We start from the raw sequence: 7,163 nt of genomic DNA, 5'->3' as shown, positions 1-7,163 counted from the left end.
TATGTTCAGGATCTAGCATAAAGTAAGGTTTATTTAATGGGTGTGAGATAGTTATCTGATTGGCTATATGAATTTATTATATCCACATGTTCTGAGCTTTTTTTTGGCAAACAAAAGATTTAGTGATTATGCATTCTAGGTGGAAATGGATTGATACATTTAATGAATACAATTCACACAGATATGACAACTCTCATCTAAAATGTAAAAAATGGATAAAATACATGAGTGATTGTAGCTGTAAATAAAGTTCGTAAGTCATGCTAAATCCATTCCCTTTGTGCTGCTCCAATAAATCTAGGCATTTGAATGGCTACTGTTTTAGATAAATAGTCTATTATGGAAAGGGTATTTTGAAAGCTATACCTAGCTTCCTAGGAATAACCTCACAACCTTGGAAGGCAACATTTAGCACAGCACTAGTTGCTTTATGCACATTATCAAATTTATTCTGACAACAAGTCTAGAAGGTAGGTAACCCGCCCCTCTCGGAAGTTGAGTTTCTGCAGTGTTAAAAGGCTCACAAATGTTCTGACAGCTTCTAGGTGGCAGATTGGGCTCTGAACTGTTTCCTGCTTGACATCAAAGACTGAGATATCCTATTCTCCTCAGAGACACCTTGAAGATATAGTTGGGGTTATTGTTCTTTCACAGCCATTGGCTCCATGGGGACGTGGATTAAGCATCCGTTCTGTTTTCCCTCCATCCCAGCACTGGGCATAGTGCCTTGTGTTTGGAAAGCACTCTGAAATCCTATCACACATTTCCAGCCCTGACAGATCAAGGGCCATCTTATCAAAGTTGCTTCCTGCACGATCTCATGTGTATTATTTATTTCCTATGATTGCTTAATTTTGATTCTGAATAATCCCTTCTGAGGAAGCCTCTTATACATGCTTGTGTTATCATTATATTTTTCTGTTTACATTTTATGTGAACCCCATAAATCTAGAAAGGGGAATGGAAGGTAAAGGGTGGGAAATGCATTGCCAGCTGGCAGATCATGAGATCCTTTGTGGGTCGTGGTTAGGGAAGATGGAGCCAGTCGCTGATCCCTTACAAAGCTGCCCATTGTGAGCAGAGAGCAGGCTTCCCTGAACCAACTTACTTTGGATCTGACAGATTAATAACAGCTTGCCCTTAAGTGTTTCCTTACATCCTTTCACATTTACTATTCTCTCGGCTAGAAACATCCTCCCTGAGATGCTCATGTGGCTGGTTCTCTCAGTTCATTCAGGTCTCTTCAGATGGCACCAAATCAGAGAGGTCTTTGTGGGCCACACTTATTAAGTGGGGTCCCATCATTTTCTCATCCCTTCTCCAGCACTGCCTGGGGTTTGACATACTATATGTTCACGTGCTGACTTGTTTCTTATCTGAGTACTTCCACTAGAACGCAAGGTTTCTAAGTGTAGACTGTGTTTGTGTATATCATCACTGTATCCTCAACGTTTAAAAGAGTGCTAGCACTTAGTAGGTATTCAATAAATATTTTAAAAGCTAGTGAAATAGTGAATCGTGGTCAATTATGGCAACCCTAAAATCAACTATTTGATGCTTAATATCCCCTCTCACCATACACACACACACACACACACACACACACATACACATACACAGGGCCTTATTATCACACTCTGGATCTCCAGGATGGCAAATAATACTTTTCTTTTTAGCCTTAGACTGGTCATTTGTAACCATGGAAAGGACCTTAAATGACACATTTTTGAGAGATGAGAAATGGGCTATATTGTTTTTCACTTTCTTTGATGAACACATTACATATATATATATTTTTTTCATTACATATATTTTAAATTCTTTACAGCACTCCTAGTTCTCATCAGTACAGGTCTAAACAACGTTGTATTGGCAGCAGCAAACATCATGATCTCTCTGCTGCTGGAAGGCCAACTTAATTCACGGTCCCTTCCTTGCTTGCTAATGATCAAAAGAGAAAATTGCATCTCATGTTTAGACTTACCAATGGTTAGGTAGTCAGGTGCTATTTTGAGTGGCAGACTGCCAGTGCTGGAAAAATTGCAAAACTCATGCAAACAAAGGAACAAAAAAAGTGGAGGTGTCTAGGTCAGAACTGTAGACGTAAATCCTCTCACCAGCCAAACACCATTTTCTGCTGCCCTTTCTTACCTGTTCTCTGGAGGCTGAATGGCAGCTCCAACGTCTGTGTGGTGAACAAACCTCCTCCTAAGTGAACTAACCTGCAATTGAGTCTTTAATTCATCCATATTGATACAGAGGATTCCTACTGTAACCTTCTGTCCTTTTGGTTTTTAAAAAGCAGGTGGTTGAAATTTATACTTTAAGCTTTGAAAAAGCTGCAGGGGGTGAACTCACATGGTCTGAAAAAAAGTGTGTCCAGATTTGATCAAATACCAAGACTGGGCCATCCTTGCTCAGATCCAGGACTGACCTTTGGGGAGAAGACCTGGGCTTTAGGCTCTCAAGATGTTGTGGCAGCAGGAAGAGATGGACTCTGTCCGGAACTAACACAGACACAGTGATCTATTCTGGGTATTAATATATGTTTGTTTCCATAGATACCAGATTTAAAAGACCAATTATACAAATATCTTTTCCAAATGTATTCAAATTCTATCACTGATTTGGTAAACCTCCTAACATCTTATTCATTTTCTTTCTCATTTCTCCTTTAATAACATGCAAATGCTTTATTAAGCCTTTAATAGAGATTATATGAACAGAAATAGAATTTTGCCTTATTGTGGGGATATGCATCTGCTTTTCTTCTGTGCAGTGAGCAGTTTGAACATAAGGATTAAAATTGCCTTCTCATTCTAACAATGTGTTTGTCTCAGAAAGAGTTTTTCTAGTAACGAACACTTATCTACATATTTAGGTACATGTAGATATCAACTTGCAGAATTATCTATTCGGTAACCATAATGTATAAATAGGAACTAAGGAATTTTGAAAAAGCATAACTATTCCCCCACTTTTATTCTAGTACATGCTTTCTGAAGGATGCTATACATGTGCTTCTAGTAAGCTACACTTAAACTTTTATCTCTCTTCACTTAATACTTTGGAGTGCGATACTAAACCTCACAGATAAACTTCGACCTTTCTCCAGCTGGCCAGACACCTCCAGAGCTAACTTACTACTTACAGCTTCCTAAGGCCAAAATTTGAGACGGTGCAATGCTTATTTTTTCTAGAGTCTCCTTTGAAGAATGAGGTCTACCAGCGGCAGCCCTTGCGACTGGGTATTTCAAAGTGGAACAGGTTCACCAGTGTGAAAATCAAGTGCAATCAAATTTGGGATCACTTGGGGATGAGTAAATCATCCTCTCTTATTTTAATATATTCTCCTAATGCACAGTACTAGTCCCTTGAATGTAAAGAAGACATTTTCCTTTCCAAAATGCATCCTCACATATTTTATTTTGATCTTGAAAGGTACAAATACATCATTATCTGGCTTCTACTGAAAAGAAATAGAAGTATAGAAATTTTTTTGAAAGAGACTGTTGGAAGCACCCGGGTGGTGCAGTTGGCTAATTGTCTACCCTGGGCTTAGGTCAGGATCCCAAGGTCCTGGAATTAAGCCCTGTGTTGGGTTCTCAGCTCAATGGGAACCCCGCTTCTCCCTCTGCTTCTGTCTAATGTTTCCCTCGCTGTGCTTTTTCTCTCTGTGTCAAATAAATAAATTTTTAAAAACTAAAAAAAATAAATAAATGAGACTGTTGGATCCAGAAGAGCTACTTATGCATGGAAACTTTTCAGGTCTAGAACCCAGGCCTCTGGATTCCTAATTCTATGCTGTGTTCATAAGTATTCCTTTATCTATGTCGCATAAATGACTGAGTTTTGAGGTTACAAATATAATGCTATTTCTTTACAATAAGTCACACATTCATATACTTCTCAAATCTCTCAAAATTTAAATAGGTAAGTACACTGTAAACAAACTAGGGTGTATATGTGTGTAGAGATGTATCACACATACACATACATGCACACGCACTTGCCCTGTCATTACCGTCTTCAATCCTTTTTCCTCTTCATCTAATTTTGAAGCTGAATCCCCTGAATCATTAGAAATCCAATGGGTGTTATCTCAAAAGGGCTCTTTTTGTGTGGGGCAATGATAAAATATTATTAACATTTCTGTAACATAAGTCAGGACTTTTGGTCATTTTGCCACCATTAAAGTTAACACAATGCAATTCTTGGTCATTTAGAGAGGAAACACATACCAAATCAATGAACGGTCAGAAAATATTAACAAATCTTGTCTCACATTTAGATCTTTCATCCATTTTGAGTTTATCTTTGTGTATGGTGCAAGAGAGTGGTCTAGTTTCATTCTTCTGCATGTGGATGTCCAATTTTCCCAGCACCATTTATTGAAGAGACTGTCTTTCTTCCAATGGACAGTCTTTCCTCCTTTATCGAATATTAGTTGCCCATAAAGTTCAGGGTCCACTTCTGGATTCTCTATTCTGTTCCACTGATCTATGTGTCTGTTTTTGTGCCAGTACCACACTGTCTTGATGACCACAGCTTTGTAGTACAACCTGAAATCTGGCATTGTGATGCCCCCAGATATGGTTTTCTTTTTTAAAATTCCCCTGGCTATTCGGGGTCTTTTCTGATTCCACACAAATCTTAAAATAATTTGTTCTAACTCTCTGAAGAAAGTCCATGGTATTTTGATAGGGATTGCATTAAACGTGTATATTGCCCTGGGTAACATTGACATTTTCACAATATTAATTCTGCCAATCCATGAGCATGGAATATTTTTCCATCTCTTTGTGTCTTCCTCAATTTCTTTCAGAAGTGTTCTATAGTTTTGAGGGTATAGATCCTTTACCTCTTTGGTTAGGTTTATTCCTAGGTATCTTATGCTTTTGGGTGCAATTGTAAATGGGATTGACTCCTTAATTTCTCTTTCTTCAGTCTCATTGTTAGTGTATAGAAATGCCACTGACTTCTGGGCATTGATTTTGTATCCTGCCACGCTACCGAATTGCTGTATGAGTTCTAGCAATCTTGGGGTGGAGACTTTCGGGTTTTCTATGTAGAGTATCATGTCATCGGCGAAGAGGGAGAGTTTGACTTCTTCTTTGCCAATTTGAATGCCTTTAATGTGAGACAAGATTCCATCAAAATCCTAGAGAAGAACACAGGCAACACCCTTTTTGAACTCAGCCATAGTAACTTCTTGCAAGATACATCCACGAAGGCAAAAGAAACAAAAGCAAAAATGAACTATTGGGACTTCATCAAGATAAGAAGCTTTTGCACAGCAAAGGATACAGTCAACAAAACTCAAAGACAACCTACAGAATGGGAGAAGATATTTGCAAATGATATATCAGATAAAGGGCTAGTTTCCAAGATCTATAAAGAACTTATTAAACTCAACACCAAAGAAACAAACAATCCAATCATGAAATGGGCAAAAGACATGAACAGAAATCTCACAGAGGAAGACATAGACATGGCCAACATGCACATGAGAAAATGCTCTGCATCACTTGCCATCAGGGAAATACAAATCAAAACCACAATGAGATACCACCTCACACCAGTGAGAATGGGGAAAATTAACAAGGCAGGAAACAACAAATGTTGGAGAGGATGTGGAGAAAAGGGAACCCTCTTACACTGTTGGTGGGAATGTGAACTGGTGCAGCCACTCTGGAAAACTGTGTGGAGGTTCCTCAAAGAGTTAAAAATAGACCTGCCCTACGACCCAGCAATTGCACTATTGGGGATTTACCCCAAAGATACAAATGCAATGAAACGCCGGGACACCTGCACCCCGATGTTTCTAGCAGCAATGGCCACGATAGCCAAACTGTGGAAGGAGCCTCGGTGTCCATCGAAAGATGAATGGATAAAGAAGATGTGGTTTATGTATACAATGGAATATTACTCAGCTATTAGAAATGACAAATACCCACCATTTGCTTCAACGTGGATGGAACTGGAGGGTATTATGCTGAGTGAAGTAAGCCAGTCGGAGAAGGACAAACATTATATGTTCTCATTCATTTGGGGAATATAAATAATAGTGAAAGGGAATATAAGGGAAGGGAGAAGAAATATGTGGGAAATATCAGAAAGGGAGACAGAACGTAAAGACTGCTAACTCTGGGAAACGAACTAGGGGTGGTGGAAGGGGAGGAGGGCGGGGGGTGGGAGTGAATGGGTGACGGGCACTGGGGGTTATTCTGTATGTTAGTAAATTGAACACCAATAAAAAATAAATTAAAAAAAAAAGAAAATATTAACAATTGTGATATCAGTCAAGCACTTGAATTATGGTTCTGTTAGTAATTATGATCAGGTATCTATAGAGGCAGCTTTATGCCAATTCTCAAAATACAGAATTGGCTTGCAAACTGGCTTTGTTTTGGTAATATGTTAAAAAATATACAAAAAAAGAAAGCAGATCAAAAGGGCTTTTCTTCATATGATTATTACCTAAGAGAACCTGTAAAAGAATTCCTCAAGGTCAATAGTTGCTTCATGAACCATCATTTCTGGATGCTCAGTTAAAGCCTTTGTAGGATTAACTATTCTGGGTATGACTGGCATCTATTAGAATCATGATTATGTGGGTATTCAGAACACTGGAGTCTATGGTACTCTTTTGTATGGCATGGCCAGACATCTCTTTTGTTTCTAAATTTCCCATATATAAAACAGTATCCAGGGGTAATAAGTGGTTTTTAGTCATCCGGAATATGAGAAATAGTTGTTTGCAGGACAGCAGAAAATCTTATTATTGATAGTACTATTTACGCTGTATTACTGTTCATATATCCCTCATATTTCCCTGATACATACTTTCTAACTTTACCCAGAACGATCTTGATTTTAGTCCTGGCTTACTGATTCCACACTTTACATGAAGGCTGTGGGGGTGTGTACAAACTGGGCCCAGAATGGTAAAAATATATTATATATATATTATATTTATATATAGATGGATAAATATAAAGATATGTAGATGTATATATAGTGCCCAAGGGATGTAGAGGGACTGTTAATTATCAAAATGAGGAAGTGTCTAATAGCCTTTCAAGCAAGGGAGCCAAACTCCCCAGGCTCTTGTTCAGTAACAACACGTGATGTGTCTGTTAGCATCAGTGCATGTGTGGAGA

The sequence above is a fragment of the Canis lupus genome, chromosome 12 (assembly GCF_048164855.1).
Source record: "Canis lupus baileyi chromosome 12, mCanLup2.hap1, whole genome shotgun sequence".
In the NCBI taxonomy this organism is placed as follows: Eukaryota; Metazoa; Chordata; class Mammalia; order Carnivora; family Canidae; genus Canis; species Canis lupus.
Note: the sequence above shows the minus strand (reverse complement) of the source record.